This window comes from Micromys minutus (assembly GCF_963924665.1).
Source record: "Micromys minutus genome assembly, chromosome: 20".
NCBI lineage: Eukaryota > Metazoa > Chordata > Mammalia > Rodentia > Muridae > Micromys > Micromys minutus.
Genome location: NC_137955.1, coordinates 51,783,504 through 51,803,604, shown reverse-complemented (window position 1 = coordinate 51,803,604; position 20,101 = coordinate 51,783,504). Strand labels below are relative to the sequence as shown.

Below are 20,101 nucleotides of genomic sequence, written 5' to 3'. Positions count from 1 at the left end.
ACACAGGAAATGTGGCTTTTGCTCTGGAAGGAATGTATGAGGGAAGGAGCCAAGATCTGCTTCTGGGATCAGTCACCCCGGGACTCACTCTTGATGTCTCTACCTTCAGACTAGTGTCTTTGGCTTCTTAGTAGAGGAAGGCATGGGGTGGCTAGGCTCACTGGGCTGCGTAGTTTTACACCCAGGTTAGTCCAGACTTACCTAGATTGCCCAAAGGAAGGTGTGGAGACCATATCACCTCCTTTCCTATTTCAAATTAAAAAAATTAAAAGAAGAGATAAAAAGACTAAAATATTTTGAGGAAATCTTGAATTCTGCATCTTTAAATTGCCAGGCCCCTTCAAGACCTCAGACCCTCTGCTGGGTCACTAAGCATGAAAGTTTATATGCCACATGGTACATTTATTTTGCTTCTATTTTTTAAATTACATTTGCTCTTTAATAATTTCTTGCATGCATATAATCCATTCTGATTGCTCTCAGATTCACCCTCTCTCATCTCCCCGCCCCATTCATCTCCTTTCATACTGACGGTTTTATACACTTATGTCTTTTTGTTTTGTTTGTGTTTCTCTGGGTTCCATCAGGGCTGTCTGTGTGGACTTGTTATCAGAACTACTCATTTCATCCTGGTCTAGACCAGTCAGTGAGCCCACAACTGAAGACAATGATATCCTTTACCCCAGGGTCCATCACTAACCCATAGCTCAGCAGTAAGGGCAACTCCCCTATCTAGGACTGACTGTTTAGAGGCCTGTCTTGTGCATGCCCAGTGTTAGTAATTGTAGCCACTGTGAGTTCATTATTACATTGTAGCTGTTGTAAGTTCATGGTTACTTCACTTGTGTTGTGTTTAGAGGATGGAATTGTAAGTAATTATAGCTACTTACTTTATTATTTCTTTGTAGCTGTTGTGAGTTCATGGTTACTTCACTTGTGCAGTGTTTAGAGGATGGAATTGTAAGTAATTATAGCCACTGAGAATTCATGGCTACATCATAGCTGCTGTTGCTTGTGTTCTGTTTAGTGGATGGAATTTCACTGCCTTTCTTCAGTATTCTGGTTACATTCTGTCTGTCCCCAGGAGTTTACCTAAATTGGAGAGTGTGTAGTATAAATGGCTTTTAAAAGGAGGGATCCAGCAGCCAGCCCTTATTCTCAGCATCTTGGGCAGCTGTGAATCTCTGCCATTCACAACACAAAAATGCTTCTCTGACTCAGGTTAAGAGTTTTTGCATAAGGGTAGAAAGGTAGAAGGTAGTTTGATGTTAAGTCTATTTAGCTAACTATCATTGGTCATTTCCCTATAAAGTCTACAACCTCCTGATGCATGAATTTGTGGTTAATCTTACAGCACTAGACATGAGATCCCGTTATGTTGAGCAAGCCTCAAATCCAATCAGAGTGTTTGGTTAATTTCCTCAACAGTAATACCACTTTTACATGTGTTGGCACATGTTGTCTGTGGGACTGGTGGTGCAGCTCATAGAATTCTGTCTTGTGTAAAAAGGTTGATACTTTTTCTCTCTGAGCTGCTCCGTAGATCATCCTTGCAGCATTTGAGTTGTGGCTCAGGGGTTTGGGGGGAGGCAAAGCTATATCTCAAGCTGGCAAATAAACCTGGAAAAGTTCAAGAGTTTTGAATTCATGAAGAGATCATGGAAAGTAGAGGAAGCTTAGCACTGTGTGGCAGGATTGAAGTGTTTATGAAGAGAGACTAAGAGAAGATGTTGGGGAAGGTAAATCCCCAGGGCTGGTGGAAACCCCAGGATTGAAGGGGTCATGGGGAAGAACTGAGGCTTGGTGCCATGGCAGGGTGTGAGACCCTGATGAGGTCAGGAGAGACTACTGATGAAGGTACAGCCTCAGCTGCAGCAGAGACCCTGCATAGGAGATGCCAGGGCTATGAGACCCGTGTAAGGGCAGCAGTAGGTGTGGAACAGACCCAGCCCAAGTCTCCTGAACAAGCTATGTGTTGCAAATGGCAGAGCTGGAACAGTGGGACTGTTTAAGTCCTTGGGAGCCCAGGAGATCATTAGTAAGTCCCAGACATTGGGCAGTGAACATTGGATACTATAGAATGTTGGTTTTGCTTGGGTCTGATTATAACTTGCCTGGCTCTTCCCTCTTAGAAAAAGCAAATATTTTTATTTTATTTTATAAGAACACATAGCTAAGAGACTTGAAATGTTTTAAAGAGATTTTAAAATTTTAAATCATTGAAAAATTTAAAAATCATAGACCTTTTAGAGTTATACTATATTTTATAATGTGACATTAGCACGAGGTCTTAGAGATCAAAATAAAGGAAAGGTTATGGTTTGATAGTGAAGCATATGAGTTTCAAGTTGATAAGGGGCTAAATGTGCTCGTCATATATTTCCTCAACTTGATACAAACTGAGCCATCTAGGAAGAAGGAACCTCAGATAAGAAATTGTTTCCATCAGATTGGCCTTTGGACGCATCTAGGAAGTCATTTTCTTGATTAATAATTGATGGAAGGGCTCAGCCCACTGTGGGTGGTTCCAACCCTGGGCAGGTTGTATATATCAGCAAGTTGAGCAAGCTATAGGTGAGTAATCCAGTAAGCAGTACTCCTCTGATTCTTGACTCTGTTACTTCTTGAGTTTCTGCTTTGGCTTCCCTCAGTGATGGGCAGTGATCTGGATGTGTAAGCCCAAGAAATCCCTTCCTCTATAAGCGGCTTTTGGTCCCAGTGTTTTCCATAGCAATGGGAAGCAAGCTAGGAATTTGTTGACATTATCTTTTAAAATTATTTATTTTTAAGTTTTATGTGCTCATGTGTGTGCTTGCATGAGTTTATGTGTACCTAAACATGGGTGTAGGAGTCTGTGGAGACCAGAAGAGGGTACTGGAATTGGAGCTACAGGTAACTATGAGCCAGTATGTAGACACTAGTACTCGACTTAGAGCTGCATAAGTCAAAAATGCTATTAACTGCAGCTCCAACTCTCTAGTGCCTTGTTTTATTTATGTTTTCAAAGAACCAAGTATGTGTTTTAATGATTCTTCATATTAGATTAGATACTGATTCTTCAACTTCATTTGCTTCTTCCCTTATCTGAATTATTTTTTTTTCATCCATTGCTTTGGGGGTTGATTTATTCTTGTTTTTCCAAGAACTTAAGTTGTATAATTAGACTATTTGTTTGCAATATCTCATTTTTAATGCAATTACTTAAGGCTATAACCTTTCCTTTGAGGACTGCCTTCATTTTATCCCATGGATTTTTGATATTTTGCATTTTCATTATCTAGAATTTTAAAATTTATTTCTTAACTTCTTTAAGGACCTATTTATTATTTAACAGTATTTTGTTTAAACTTCATGAGTTTGTGGTCTTCTTGAATTTTCTGTCATTGCTGATACCTAGCTTTATTCTAGGAATAATATCAAATATCTAATACATTTTAAGATTCGACTGTGTTCTAATATGTGAACTCTCCTGAAGAAAGTTCCATGTACTGCTGAGAAAAGTCTATGTGAAATGAATTCTTTGAAAAGATGATAAAACAAGGTACCAGAGCAATTGCTCTGTGTTTATAAGCATAAATGGCTCTTGAAGAAGGCCCAGGTTTGGCCCAGCATCTAAAGGATAACTCACAGCCATATGTAACTCCAGTTCAAAGGTTGGGGAGTAGAGTGGGGGAATGATTTGTCATGTGAATTTGAGTTTTGGTGCCATTGAAGTCCAGTCTTTTTGTTTATTTATTTATTTTCAGGAGGACCTATCTATTGGTCATAGCAGTGTATCAAAATCTTCTTTCTAACTCTGTTGGAATTCATCTGTGGTTTAGATCAATTAGTTAGCGATTGTTTTATAAAATTGCACACCTATGTTTGTTGTGTGTATGTTTGAGATTGTACTTTCCTCTTGATGAATTATGTTTTTATTTTTTTGGATTACTTTGAGGTTGAAGTGCATTATATATGTGTGTGTGTGTGTGTGTGTGTGTGTGTGTGTGTGTGTGTGTGTTAGAATGCCCATGATACTTTGTTTTGTAGTTCTGTTTGTTTAAAATACCCATAATGTCTTTTTTTTTTTTTTTGTAGTGCTGTTTTTTTGGTATCCCTTCCTACCTTTTTGCAGTAAAGTATTGTCAATTCTTGGTGAGGTGTGTTTTTTGGAAGCTGTAAAATTATGAACCCTGTTTTTTTAATTCAATCTGTTAGTCTATCTCTTTATTGGGTAATAGAGATCAATAATATTTAGAGTTATAATTCACATATGTTGTTTATACCTGCCATTTTGTGGATTTATTTTTCTTTTTTTAGACCTCTTTTCATGAACTGTCTTGGGATTGTTTATTTTTCCCCAGTGGCCTCTTGGGTATGTTTATTCTTCTCTTCAGTTTCAAGTAGCCCTTCTAGTACCATTTTAAAATCTAGCTCAATGATCATAAATTCTTTTTGTCTGATTTTATTGTGGAAAGATTTATTTCTTCATCATTTATAGAAGACCCAGAATTTGCTGGATCATATAATCTGGGTTGAACAATGTGACCATTCAGAACTTGAACTCTTGTTTATGTCCCAAATATCATCTGACACGTTCTCCATGGAGTCTATTTCTAAAGGATTGGTGACTTTGGGGCATGGAACACATTGTATTGGTTGTTCACAATGCTTGTTGCTATGATGGTAACCTAGAATGAAGTTGTTGGCTGTAATTTCTGATATATATCCACCTACCTTGAGTCCCAGTGAAGGATGGTGGGTCATATGGAGGAGAGAAGAATGGCTGGAAAGGCTCCTGAGTCATTAGAAAGAGGCCTTGGGTCTATAAACCTGTCAGCCATGTGGAGCAGAGGGCAAGATCTGCTATGCTCAGGTCTTCTTACTCAGGTTGTGCTGTGCAGTAGAGATGTGGCTGGTGTGATGGTGGCTGAGGTAGCAGTAAAGGCGGTGCTGGTATGTTTTGGGTTTCTAACCTTGTCAGCCACGTGGAGTGGAGAAGCAGGACACTTGCTGGAACAATGGGGCCTGTGTTTAGGGTCTTGGAATTTTGAGTCTTTTATATTGATGGCCATGTGTAGTAGAACAGCAAGAGGTTTTGGAAGGGGCATATGGCGGGGCTAGAGCTGTGATTTTCAACCTTCCTAATGCTGTGATCAACCCTTTAATACTCATGTAGTGAGTGACCCATAAAATTATTTTTGTTGCTACTGCATAACTGTAATTTTTCTACTGTTATGAATACTAATGTAATTCTGTGTTTTCTAAAGTTCTTAGGTGACCAATGTGAAAGGATCATTTGACCCTCTGGAAGGGGTCATGACCCATAGGTTGAACTGCTGGGTCAGAGTGTTTCAGGTTGCTCACAGGCTGGCCAAGTGAGCAGAGGAGCAGGAAAAGTTCAGCTGGTGGTAGGACCTGGCTGTTTAGGGTTGTCTTGCGCATCACATGATATCAAGCATTAACATTGTGATATATCTCATAATTTTGTTTAATGGCTTAAATAGAATATATGTTCTATACTCTTCTTAATATTTCAGTTAGTTGAATTTCAGCTTAATACTCATAAGCTAAAAGCGTTTAGCCTTTTAACAGTATTTTAGAATAAAAGAGATCTCTATTATATAATAAATATTATAGAAATATTGTAAAAACAGGAGAAATTGGGTTTCTATAATGTTTTAAATATGGTGATCAGATACACTTAGCACAAGAGTTTCCATAGGGAACATTTTCTAAGGAACTATGATTTCAGAGTCAGAGTCAGTGTTTTTATTTATTTATATTTTTTTATTTTTTTGAGAGCTTCTGGTTATGCTTCTGATATCCTGGCTATGCATGGTCTTCCACCCTCTGCAGAACTCTTCATGGTCTCAGAGGGGAAGTCAGTGTATGATATGAATCATTCTCCACACAGATCAGAGGACTTGGCCTCATAGCCCACAAATGGCCTTTGAGACCAAGGCCCTCTTACTCACCAAAACCTGCAGAATCTCTGATGTCTGCCATGGTTAATCTTCACTTGTCAACTTGACTAGATTCTGAAGCACCCCAGGCATTACTAAGGCACACCTTGGGGTGTGTCTGTGAAAGCATGAACCAAGATTAATCAAGAGGTAAATTTATCTTTGAACATGGGCAGCATCTTCTAATGGGCTCCAGGTCTGCATAAAAAGTGGTGAATAGTTTTAGAGAAAGCGAAGTTTGCCAAAAGGGCTATGACCCACAGGTTGAGAACTGCAGATCTAGAAGATAAGACCATACCTAGAGCCTAAATGGTAACATGGATGTTGTAGCTGACTATAGTGGAAACACAGGAAGTAGGGGAAATAGGCTCTTAGAAACACAACGAAGAAAGGTTGTCCAGGTTTTGCTATAGCTATAAACCTACAAACTCAAGAACATTAACAAATGTGAAAGAATCTATGAAACCATGGATTAAAATAAAATTGTAGCAGACAATTAAAAGAAAAATCTTAAAAAGCACTACCTCTACCTGAAAGAACAAAGACAAGGGTCAAAAGGTCAAAGGGAGAAATAAAGCTGAAGAAATGAAGGGAAGAAAGAATGTTCTTTTGCAGTGACTCATCTTGTAAAAAGGGAGACTTAAAATTTTGTTTTTATTTATTCTTGGAAAATGTTATACATGTGCTCAATGTACCTTGATCACATCTATTCTCTCAACATCTCCCATCCCCCACTGTCATATCTCTTTCCTAACTTTAGGTCCTCCTTATCTGTTTATCTATCTTACTGTCCATCCATCCATCCATCCATCCATCCATCCATCCATCCATCCATCCATCCATCTATCTATCTATCTATCTATCTATCTATCTATCTATCTATCTATCTATCTATCTATATACTTACCTACCTACCTACCTACCTAGGTATTTCAACCCATTGAGTCCAGTGCCCTTGTGTTTATGGATGTGGAATTATCTGCTGGAGCATGTACAGCCTACCAATGAGCACATTTCTGAAGAACAGCAACTCTTCCTGTCCTTGCAGCCAGCAAATGCTCATTGCTCCTCAGCTAGGGTGAGGCCTCGGGAGCCCCTCCCTGGTTCATGCTGGAATTTCTAGCTGGTTTCATCTTGTGTAGCTAATCACTATATAAGCTTATGTGTGGAACATCCATGTTTTGTTCTGAGGGCAGATTTTCACAGCGCTCTGGTTCTTAGACTCTCTCCATCCCTCTTGGATGTTTCCTGAGCTTTAGAGTTTTGTCTGTGACCTGGACATCTATGGCCAAGCACTCATGCTTGTTTATTTTCTGTACATTGTATAGTAATATATTTCTGCATTAATTACTACAAGAAGCTTTCTAGGTCAAGGTTGAGAGCGGTGCCAATCTACGACTATAAATACTTAGAAAGCAATTTGTTATCAACATGAATAGAGTTTCCCCTTGGGCCCGTGGCATCCCTAGCCATGATTTTTAAACATGTTTACCAGGCATAATTTCCCTTCTCTAGAAAAGGCCTCAGATCCAATCAAGAGAGTGTTCTGCTATCCCCACAGACAGTGATGCCATTATTGCACCTAGGCATGTCTTACCTGGTGGGTGGGGATGTAGCATGCAGAATCTAGTGCTAGACAGGAAGTCTGATGTCTTTTTTATTAACCTAGCAGTTTAAGCAACACCTCCTAGCATGAAAAAGTTGAATGAATGTATCCCTGGAAAACTCTTAGAGTAGAGGATATCAGTTAAGTCTCTTTAGACAGAGGGAAAATGTAATAAGCAGATAATCCTTTTAGTTAAATTCCGTTGCTAGGTAATTTACTGTTTTGATCTATACATGAAGAGACTTACTGTTTTGTGGCTGTAACATAAATGCTATTGAATATCACAAACAAGTAGGACAGTCACAGGTGAAGTAGGACAGTCACAATTGTGCCTCCTTATGATCAATGCCAACAGTGTCCCAGTCTCCACTGAGGGTCCCATGAGGGTCCTGGTATCTTTCTGTCTTGCCAACAGCTATTTGGTGGTGAGCAAGTTGGGGTAAAGAGGGCATAACCTTGTTCCTGCTTGGGCTGGGCTGTAGATGCAATTTGATTATCTGTTCAGTCACTTTTCATTGGACGAGACACCTGTTTTCTGAAGTTGTTGCCCTAAAATCTTGGGAGGGCATTTCTGACTCAGATTCTATGCTGCTGACTTTAGCAGGCCTAGGTTGGGATGGATGAAGGAGTTTCATCTGTCAGCTGTGCCCACATCCAAGTTCACAGTGTCCTATAGGTAGCCCATGTATGTGTGTACTCATGGACAGGGTTCTACATGGCTCTGCTGCTGCACTGGAAACAAGTGTTGCTTTCAACAGAACAGGGATGGGGGACAGTGATGGGGTGGGGGGTGGGGTGAGGGTAATGGCTGTGTTAAGGTTTGCCTGAGTGGCAGAGCCAAATGAACATGTCTGTAGCTCCCCTAGTGGCAGAGGACATTTTGTGACCCACCCACCAGCAAGCCAACTGGATATGGTGAGGTGGTGCACTCTTGAGAGAGATTTTTTTTTTTTTTTTTTTTTTTTTTTTTTTTTTGGGTAGTGGTGTCTGGTGAGGTGGTGTCTCTTGGGAGAAATGGGATTTTGAAGGGAGGGTGCTTTCTCTCTATGAGAACAGAGGATCCTAGGGAAATCTTGTTAGACCTGATAGGTTGCTCATTATTTAAAAGATAGTGTTACTGAACTTGTGTGATTTTTTCCAGAATGTAAGTCAGATTAAGCACATGGCGACTCATGTCATGGCTCAGCTGTGGTGACTTTGTTCTGTTGTTGGAGACTATCATTTCACTTCCAGGTAAGGGAAGCCCGTGGAGCTGGGTGGCTGCTCCATCAGGTCACACCCACCACGGCCATTTCACTGTGACCTCTCTCCCCTGACAATCTGTCTTTTGAAATCCTTGCCAGCCAAACCATCCAGCCTCTTTGAAAAGGCCTTTTTGTGAAGGTCACTGGCTAGGAAGATACTACACAGAGAGAGCAAGTGTCCTCATGAAATAGTGGAAGCACACACAAGACTAAAGCCACAGTATGAACTGCCTTCCATGTCGAGCAGCAAAGGGAAGTCTGCTTGATAAAAATTTCCACTGGAGGAAAAAAAAAATAGGGACTTATGTAGTCAACAATATCGGTTCTAAAAAAATGCAATTTCCGGATTAATAACCAAGACACCATTCCAGGGCGCACACTCCTTTAGGACGTGTGCTTTTGACCCACGGAACATATTGTGCCCTGTGGCTCTCAGCTGAATGGCAACTTAACAGTTCTCCCCCTTTTAATGCCTGATGTCTATTAAAACGAGTCATTGCTTGTACCAGGGCCCCTTCTGGAAATGAGAATCACACTGCTATGGATTGGCCACTGGTTAAATATTAGGCTGGCAACTTTCATATTTGTGTGTCTATATATTGCATCAAAGTACAGAAAATTTTGCAGAAAGACTTTCTTATATGAAAGCTTCAATATCCAAGCAATTTTGATCTCTTCTATTCTCCAATAGATAAAAGTTTTGCACCAAGAACACATCTAGACACAAAATATGATCTGTCTCACACATTCATTTCCACACCATATAAACCTCCGCATGCACATATGTAAATGTATTTATGTGCACATTCAATGGAATTAATTTATTAATATGCTAAAATATTTCACAATTTTAGAGTCTACTTCAGTACTTGTGTTTTATCAGGCTGGGGGTGGGAAAAGGATATGTTTTCATTGAAATAGTCATCCAGTTATTTTTATGATATATTGACTTGGAGTCTTTCAGGTATTTATCTGGAAGTGATATGGTTGGGCCATACTGATTTCTCTGATCACCAGGCCAGTTTATTTCTCCACCAGCAGTGTATAAGGGCTCCCTTTCCCTATATCCTTGCCAGCATTTGTTCTTGCTCTTGGTATTTCTTAATAATAGCCATTCTGACTGGGATGAAACAGAATCTTAACATAGTTTTAGTTTGCATTTTCTGATGATTAAAGGGTGTGGGAAAGGGCAAATAAGCTAAACTATATAATATGCTTGAATGAAATTGTCTCTTTGAAATTCAACACCATGTACAATGAATATATACAAATAATCAGAACAAATCTAGGAGCGAAGTACATGACTTGACACAATTACTATAAATGCAGAAAACTCACCAGACTACAGAATTGAGCACTGTACCATAAACTCTTCTTTTTTTTTTCTTGTTTCAAGTTTATTTGTAAAAACAGCATAGGACACTGGTCATCTGCAATAATGTATAGGTGGGTGTGTCATGGCAATCTTTCCGTCTGTCTTCACTTTGGCAGGGGCCTTTTCTACGGAGCCTTCACAGGGGCCTGGGCACCTTTGGGAGCCTGAGCTGGAGCTGAAGCCTGGGCCTTAGCTGGAGCTTTGGCCTCTGCCTTGGTTTGAACCTTGGGCTTTGGTTGGCAGAGCCTACGACCCTTGGCCATGTAGCTTCGAATCTTCTTCCCAAGCTTGGGGTGAGCGATGAAAGCCAAACGGCTGAGTTTGCGGCTGGGGCCCTTTGGCATCTTGGGCTTGATGACCTCAGGCTTCACAAGGGCCTTGATGGCCTCTGCGCGTGCGCTCACTGCCTTTGCATTGTTGGCCTGCATCTTCTTCAGGCCTTTCTTGTTGTGCTTCTTGGCAAAACGCATGTTCCTCAGGAATTTGGGTCAACCCCCTTAAGAGATTCGTATCTTTGTGACCGGGGCTTCTTGATGCCATTCCTGTGCCATTTGCGGGACTGGTTGTGGGTGGTGTGGTTCTTGTACTTGGCCATGTCTGCACGGTAACCCGCAGCGCCTGGGACCGGAAGACCATAAACTCTTCTTGAGAGAGATCCCATAAGTGGGAACCCTGTACAGAGAACCAGAAGTAGGAAGATATGTGCGCAGTAGGTGCACACAGGTGAAAGACATGCACAGTAGGTAGGCATAGGTGAGGAACATCATTCTCCATACCAGCTGGGTGTATGGAGGGGAGGCCAGGGAAATTCTGCAAAGGGTGCTGAAGATTCACCACCAGCCACTCCATGCAAAGAGAGAAGGCAGAGGGAAAAGGGATCTGGCCACTCACAGGGCGATGATTCAGTGTACAGTTTAAGCAAGAGGTCAGAATATGAAGCCTGGGTTAGAGAGATGACTCTGTGGTTAATAGCACTAACTACTCTTCCAGAAGACCCAGGTTTGATTCTCAGCACTCACAAACACCTGTGACCCCAGTTTCAGAGAATCTAATGACCTCTTCTGGCTCCTGCAGGCACTGCACAGGTGCATGCATGTGTGCACAGGCATACGTGCAGCCAAAACACTCACGCACATAAAGTGAATTAAAATTAAGAGAATAAATCTAAAGCCCTAGATTAATGTTTTCAAAGCACTGAAAATTGCTCCACTATTGAGCTGCTAGAAAAATAAATCTCCATTAAAAAGGCAAAATACATAATATCCATCCTAATCATTGTCAATTATTTTAATGAATAAGGTAGATATTTGAATATATGGTCTCATTCCTTCCTAGTTCTTGGCCAGATATAGCTCGCAAATTAATAAGTGGCATTTCTTTGAAAATTCATATATTGTGAATTAAACCTAGTTTGTAATAAATGTTCAGATAGTTGACTTTTATAATAAACTGAAGTAAATCTTCCTGAACACTGCACCCTGGTTCTTTTCACTATTAGCTCGATGTTCTGGGTGGGAAATGGATGCACATTTAGGTGGTGACAGCTACCCCATGGTTACCATATTCTTTGCATGAGGCTTGCATCAGATGGATGGAAGCTGCTATGCACAGAGATGAGACAGTACTAGACACATTGTTTTGTTCCTCAGTGCATGCTTGGGGTCTGTCACCCTCTTTTAGGAGAATGAATGTCATCCGTTATTTGAAGTGGATGCTCTTCTGGCTCCTGTTTTCCTTTGTCACAGATCATGTGCTCTCTGAGCTTCCATAACCACACAGACATATCTGTAGTCACTGGATACATTCATTGTGATGGACATGGAGAAGGCGATGATGACTGTCTTACAGATGGACTTGGGGATGATCATGGGGAGATTGTCATGACAGTTGTCATGGGTAAAAGTCATAGATGATGATGGCCAAGGGCAGCAGTCACACACATGGGTTATGTCAAAGTCACAGGCAGTTGTCTTGGGCAATGACTGTTGGCAATGTTTATGGGAGAAGGTAACAGTGAAAGTCACGGGTAATATTTCTAGGAAGCAGCTAAAGCGAAGGTCATAGGCTATTGACAATGCTAATGATTATGAATGACTGTCATCTGAGAACGTCATGGTGATTATTGATGACAATGATCATGGATGCCTTGGGGAAAGCACTCCTTTAGGGAACAAAGAACACAGATAGACCTTTGACACCCTGGGACCCTGACAAATTCCCAAGCAGCAGGTGACCTACAGCACTTGTCAGTGATTGGAAGTGTGCAGTAGAGTTGAGCATGTCCTACGTGTGATGCTACACAAGGATGGGAGGGAGTTTGCAGCTGTGTTGTCTCCCATGAAGACTGTCAGTGTTAAAACCCACTTTCTGTTCTGCAGCACCAGCAGCACAGTGAGATCCGCATTCCCATTTTAATTAGCTTGACATACTTCCACAAAGATTTCCACTGGAGGGTAAAATAGAGTCTTTCCTAGTGGTTTCCAGAGCTGCCTTTGAGCTCCCTGTCCTGCCTCCATTCTGGACCCCTCTCTGGTTTGACATTACACAACACTCTTCTTAGCTAAGTAGGTGCAAACATTTTGTCTTTCATGGCTGGTCAGTCCTTTCTCAGTCTTGCAAAGCAAAACAGATGAGTAGGTTTTGATGAAAATTCCAGCCAAGCCCATCTTTGTGTGGAAGTTATTTCTGGGGAAACCTTAATCTCAAGTGTGAGCTTCAGAAAGAAGGCAAGAGAGAAGTGGCTCTGAGGTCTGGGTAGGGAGTCTACCCTGTTCATCAAGTGGTGTACAGTGGTGTTCAGTGTGTAGTCTAATTTCACAGCTGGTGTGTTTTCTGTTGACCTGAAACTTAGAGGAAAGAACAAACAAGGGTGGGGGTAGGGTGAACCTCAGAGGTATTTGACATAATGAAGTGTGGGAATTGATGGGTGAAATCTGCCAGGCTGAAGCCAGAGGTTTCTATAAGGTCCTGAGTTTTTGAAAGTTAAACCTGGAGGTTCAGAAATGAGACAAAGCAGGTTGATAGCAGAGCTGACACTTTCCCAGAAGCATGTTTTGAAGATGGATTCATCCTGATGATCATTCCAGTCCTTAGCTCTTGTGCTGAGATGTGGTCCAGCCTTTAGTGTGGATAGATCAGGGTGTGTGACACACCTGTACTTGCTATGCCTGTGACTCTTGCCTTTTTACCACATGGATGGGGGACAAGTAAGTGATAGCACTACTTGTATTCTTTCAAGTGAAAAAGCAGGCCTGACCGATATCTGCTGTATGGGGTCTAACAGGGATGGGAAATCAGGATTGTAGGGTCAGGGTCCAGACCATATCCGGGTTGTCCTAGCTCCTCAGTGCAATTTTCTCTCACTTTAGTGTCCTGGTGGGACTCCATTGGTCAAGTTCACACAAGACTAAAAAGGGGATCACACCCCAGCAGGTGGGGAGAAAGGCTTTATCCATCTATAATATGCTCCATGGGGTGTCTGCCACAAAAAGCACATGGCTACTGTCATCAGACACAACTGTTTTCAATAGCTCTGCCTGGAGAGGAGCTCATGCCCAGGAGAGAATGGTGGGTTTCCTGAGCTGATGTCCAGTGGAACAGCTCTTTGCCCTGAGGGTATGCTGCATTCACCTGGTGAACTTCACTTGGGAAAACAACACAATGCAGCGAGAAGGCAAATGGGATTGAAGCAAAAATAGAATCAGACCCCTTGTAGAGTACAATGAATGGAGGGCTGTTGAGGTTGTGGCAGAATACCAGATTTTCTCCTTTGAGGCTGCTTTATGGTGGCATGGGACATCATGGTCCTAGTAAGTGGTCTTGTTGAAAAACTGGTATTTACAACAGCATGGGATGGTTTCTTTGGAGAGAAGAGGCAGGTGGGTGGATGGATGAAACTCAGTGAAAAGCAAACTGTCAAGCTCTAAAGAGGGACTTGTGTCAGAGTCAGGGCCCATAGCTTTAGTTGGTTGGCACCACAGTGGGAAGAGGAGTGTCCCATGAATGGCGGCATGCTACAAGCCTCAGGTGTCATCACCTGAAGTGGAATAGGACAGCAATGGAGAAGACATAGAGACATAGGGACTTGGAAATGATCAACAACCACACCAGCTCACTGCCTCAGTTACAGACCAAAGCAGAAGAGACTGTGTGAATGGTACAGCACAGAATACAGGGAAATTCTGGTTCCTCTGCCCAGGCTACCCCAAGATACTGCCACAGGATGGTATAAGCCTCATGGTCCTGGTCAGAGGCTGGAGTTTGGAGAATGAAGTATAAGGAAGGCCCCTGCCCTTGAGTCACAGATACATTTTTCTCCCGTGTCCTCTTGTGGTTAACTCTTTGTGTGTCCTGGTATCTCTTTTTATACGGAAACCATAATAAATGACTCAGACAACCTCTTTGAACATTCTCTTTAAAAAGTCTCCAAATGCAGCTGCATTCTGAAGTCTGAGGATTGAAACTCCAGCATGTGGATCCAGGGATCACAGCTCAACTTTAGATAAAGTCAACAGTGCAAGTAAAAGATATGTAGATTTCTAGGAAGCAAAGAGAAAGGCAGACAACAGTATAGGGGTGGCTCAGAAGACCAGATAGATCTGCTGCTAGTCCTGGCTACTGGTCACAGCGTTGACATGAGGCCCTGGAGTAACTTCAGGCTTGCTGTTTTTGGTTATAGCTGCCTTGTGCCTTCTGCCCCAGAAGTTTCTGATTCAAGTCCAAAAGTAGAGAAGCCACTGTCCTTGACAAGGGTGTGTCAGCATCATAGGCTGCCATTTGCCTCCACAATAGCAGATTCCTTTGTGTCATTGAGCCTCATAAGATGTGCCCATGCAGTGAAAATTCATACACAAAGAAGCCTGAGGAAAATGAGAAAGAGGTCTGAGGAAATGAGAAAAGACTGTCTTAGGTTTCCTTGCTGTGAGAAGACACCACGACCAAGGCAACTCTTATAAGATATAACATTTAATTGGAACTGGATTACAGGTTCAGAGGTTCAGTCCATTATAATCACAGCAGGAAGCATGACAGCATCCAGGCAGGCATGGTACTGGAGAAGGAGATGAGAGTTCTACATCTTGTTTCAAAGGCAGATAGGAGAAGACTGACTACTGACTTTCATGTGGCTAGGAGGAGAGTCTCAAAGTCCACTCTTACAGTGATACACTTTCTCCAGCAATCTACTCCAACAAGGCCACACCTACTCCAACAAGGCCACACCCACTCCAAAAAGGCCACACCCACTCCAACAATACCACACCTACTCCACCAAAACCATATGTCCTAATAGTGCCACTCCTTGGGCCAAGCATATTCAAACCACCTCAAAAAACTTTATAGGATAAATAGAATAAAAAAACAAAAGTTGAGGTGAGGGTTCCATCCACTTTTCAGGGTACCAGCTTGGCTTTAAAGAAATAAACATATACTGCAGTCACATTACAGTGCTTCAGAGCACTCAGGTCAATTCAGGTAGTAAGTGTCTTGATAGATGTGGCAGTGTGATGGGAGCCATGGGGTGGCCAGAGCAGAAAGCCTTCATCAATCAGCTCTGTGCTGGAAAAGCCCCCTTACAGAGTCTGCTGTTGCTTCCATTGTCCCTGGGACCTTCTGAGGCCAGCCTCTGGGCAGATAGTCCTCTGACCACTGCTGCCCATAACACACAGAGAAACTCAAATCCTTCTCAGACAATGCAGGCTAAGGATGGGGAGCCCAGGGCAAGGAACTGTTGCTACCCCTCAGGGCACAGAATAAACCAAGTGTTTCATGGTCATAGCTTAGTGCATATAGACTTACTAGAGCCATCATACAGTTTGGGGAAGTACTTAGTAATAGAGTCCTATGAACAGTGATAAAGTAGTACTTTGGGTGAAGCAGGTGTTGAGAACTGAAAAGGACACAGCACAGCTGAAGGAGGCAGATGGGAGGGTCATCCCAGGATTGGAAGAGGAAGCCATGAGCTTATGGGGACAAGCTCTACCTACCAGCTCTATTATCTATTTAAAGTTGCTGCACGCTGATTATTCCAACTCAGCCTCAGGGCAAGAATTAAATGAGGTGGGAGATGGGAGGACAAGTTAGAAGATGGGTTATGAGAAGGGATAATCTAATATATGGGTCTTCTGAAAATTAATATTGGAGTAAAAATACTAATACCAGAAATGGGTTATGTTTTTTTTTTTTAAATTATTGACCAAGAGGTTCTATAGAGCCCTAAACATTACAGGAAAGTGCTTATACTCTTGATTACTCTCAGAACTTGATGGTAAGACCTTATTGCAGTATGAGGACCACTATACTTGATTCTTAAAGACAGATATATCAAGACAGTACTCACCTAGAAGCTACATCCCTACGTGCTCGTTTTCATTATGCTGGAAGGGAGTTGTGCATGCTATGCTACTAGAGGAGACAAGTAAATCATTAGTCTTGCTCAGCTTTGAACCTTTCATGGTATAATAATAATTATTGGCTTGGCAAGACATGGCCAATGTTATAGTCGTGGCAGGAATGTTATGGAAATAACCATCCGCTTTCTCATTGGATTTAAGTCCAGATCTACAAGATGGAACTCATGCATGTTACTGTTAACAGGGCCAAGAACCCAAGACTAGGTAGACCATTATCCCTAAGAAAGAACCCATGCTATAACTCTATTAATGGCTATTGTATATTTAGCTAACTTCTAAGGACTTATTATACTCTATGTATAGATTAGGGCATCTTTTAACCCTCATCAGAGAAACTTCTTTCTGAAGTAAATGGTGATTAACACAGAGACCCAGAACTTGTAAAGTGCATACAATAAGAGACTGCAGAGTGTTCAGCCCAAAGTGGGACATCTGTGTCACGGGTCTTCTTCCTAAGGCTCAGGGATAGTCATAGAAGGATGGTGAAAAGACTGCAAGGCAGCAAATGACTACAAGGAAATAGTGTTTCCTGGATACAGAAGTTCAGCTGCATACATGAATTCACAGTGAGTGTGACAGTGTGTACAAACTCAGGCCAGACAAAATCCCAGGATGGATAGCAGAGGCAGACATAAAATCCAACCTCCATGGAATATTGGCAGATCATAGCTTCTGGGCAAGAGTTATGGCCCCCAGTGTAGCTCAATGGCTAGGAACACACCCAAGAATCTATGGGCAGCGCAAATCTAAATTAATGGGTTAAAAAAAGAGAGGAAAAAAAACTTGGGTGTTTCAAGAAGGAGGTGTGTCTGGGATAAGTCGGGGAGGGTGTATCATCAAAACACCTTGTAGAAAATTCTCAAAGAATATAAAAAGACCTCAGGCTAAAAACAAAACAAAAAAGAAGGATGGCAGGGATTTACTTTTGGCTCTGTTGGATAGTTCTTCTGTGTACGCTGGATTCATCCATTGGCTCATGAGGTCAGGGGTTTCAGGTTGGCTGAGTACTGGCTGGTCTTGGGGGTGCTCAGACAAGAGCATTTTGCCACATCCTTCCTTCTCATGATCCGGCATCTTCCCAGTCAAGCACAGAAACTCTTCTTTTGTTGTCTTCTGTTGGCCAGGCAGGTTGTAGGGCCTCTTAGATGGGAGAGTGGAGAGACAGATCTTGTTTATTGATGGGGATATTGATTGGGCACAGAATGAAGTGAGGATTGTGGACCTCTGAAGTCTTCCATGAAGGTTTCTCCTTTCCAAAGATTACAAAGGCAGACCATTAAACTGTGTGTGTGTGTGTGTGTGTGTGTGTGTGTGTGTGTGTGCATGTATGTGTGTCTATCTGTCTGTCTAGATGGCTAAGCAGTAAAGATGCTTGCTGGGCAAGTATGAGGACCTGAGTTTAATTCTTAATGCCCATGTAAAAAGTCAAGCATGGCAGTGAATGCTTGTAACCTCAGTACTAGGGAAATGGAGATTGGTGGATACAGGGCTCACTGAACAGTCCATTATGGAACGGTTCACGTCCTAGTGAGAAGTTCACATCCTAGTGAGAGACTTGTTCTTAGAATCAAGGTGGGAGGATCTGGAGGAACAATATCTAAGGGTTTCCACTATTTTTCACACACATATGCACATATATGCATACATCCACATTTACAAGAACACATCCACCCCTGTCTTAGTTAGGGTTTTACTGCTATGAACAGACACCATGACCAAGGCAAGTCTTTTAAAGAACAACATTTAATTGGGGTTGACTTACAGATTCAGAAGTCTGTGGGGGCCAGGGATAATAAAATGTACATTTAGTCCAACTTCCAAAGTCTTCATAGCAATCTCAACAATGTTAAAAACCCAATTTTCAAAGTCTGTTCTGAAATTCATCCGAACAAACTGTAATCCCCAAAGTAATACAGGAAACAAGTTGGGCAAGCTCCAAACATCTCCATGTCTGATTTCAAAGCTGTCTTCAGATCTCAACTCCTTTTTCATCTTTGTTGATTACAACAAACTTCTTTCTCCTGAGCTGGTTCCACTCCTGTAAGCAGCTTTCTTTGGCAGGTATCCCAAGGCTCTGGCATATTTAACATCTTTGGGTCTCCAAGGCAACTTCAATGTTACAGCTTCTTCTTTCAGAGTCTGGGATCCACACATGATCTTCTGGGCCCCTGCAAAGAGCTGGTGTTACTTCGAGTTCTGTCCTCTAAGTTCAGGTTGAACCATACCACTCTTGCTGTTATTAGTGGTAATCATTCCATGGTACTCACATCTCCAATATGTTCTGGTCTTCTACTGCAACTAGGCTTCACCAATAGCCTCTCATAGGATCTCTTCATGGTGCCAAACCTCAACTTTTTTTGCATTACATCTTCTGTCCTTGGCCATTAACTGTAACTGAGGCTGCTCCTTCATTGATTACCTTCTATGGTCTCTCACAGTGCCAAGAGCCAGCTGTTTTTCATGGCCCCTTCATGACTTCAAAACTAGTACCACTTGGGTGACTCTTACACATTACCAAGGATAGCTGCAGCATGAAATACAACTTTGGCCATCTCTGGAACACAGCTTCTTTGTGCTCTCAGAAAACACTTCCTGGATTTCACCTCAGTGATGCTGATCTCTTCCTGAGCACTACTAATTTCTTAGCTCTAGTTAACCAGCATCAAATGTCCCTGTAGCTTTCTTTTATATGGACTATAAAGCCAGAGACACATGGCCGTAACTGCCAAGTTCTGCTGTTTGCTGGGGCTGGAACATGGCCCCTTGTTCTATTAATTACCACCAGCTTTCTGTTTTCTGACTCCTTCACTTTCTAAGCTTGACTGTCCTGGATCTTACTCTATAGACTGACTTTGAACTCAGAGATCTGCTTGTCTTTGTCTCCTGGAATTAAAGGCTTGCACTACCATGCCTGGACCTAAATTTAGCTGGGTGGAATCTTGTCCCAAGGTCACTACTCCATTAATTCAATGTAATATTCTTGAACACAGGATTCAGCTCCATTTCACTTTCTGGTGCTCCTTTAATACTCAAACTATATGTACTGGCCAGTTTCCTGTCATCTTGACACAGCTGGAGTTATCACAGAGAAAGGAGCCTCAGTTGAGAAAATGCCTCCATGAAATCCAGCTGTAAGGCATTTTCTCAACTAGTGATCAAGGGGGGAGGGCCCAGCCCATTGTGGGTGGTGCTATCTCTGGGCTCTATAAGAAAAAGCTGAGGAAGCTAGGGGAAACAAGCCAGTAAGTAACATTTTTCCATGGCCTCTGCATCAGCTCCTGCTTCCTGACCTGCTTGAGTTCCAGTCCTGACTTCCTTTGGTGATGAACAGCAATGTGGAAGTGTAAGCTGAATAAACCTTTTCCTCCTCAACTTACTTTTTGGTTATGATGTTTGAGCAGGAATAGAAACCCTGACTCAAGATACTATATATTTTGCATTTTTCCCTCCTTAGCTTGATAGGTTTGTTCAAAATACTTTTCATGAGACTTAACTAGAGAACAAAGAGTATGATTAGCATT

The 20,101-nt window shown here is 42.0% G+C and overlaps 1 pseudogene across 1 annotated transcript; it reads right to left on the bottom strand.

Moving 5' to 3' along the window:
- Positions 1-10,295: 10,295 nt before the first annotated feature.
- LOC308433822 (large ribosomal subunit protein eL29-like) lies at positions 10,296-10,765 on the bottom strand (annotated as a pseudogene). The gene has a single exon. The product of its transcript is annotated as a large ribosomal subunit protein eL29-like (transcript).
- Positions 10,766-20,101: the final 9,336 nt, after the last annotated feature.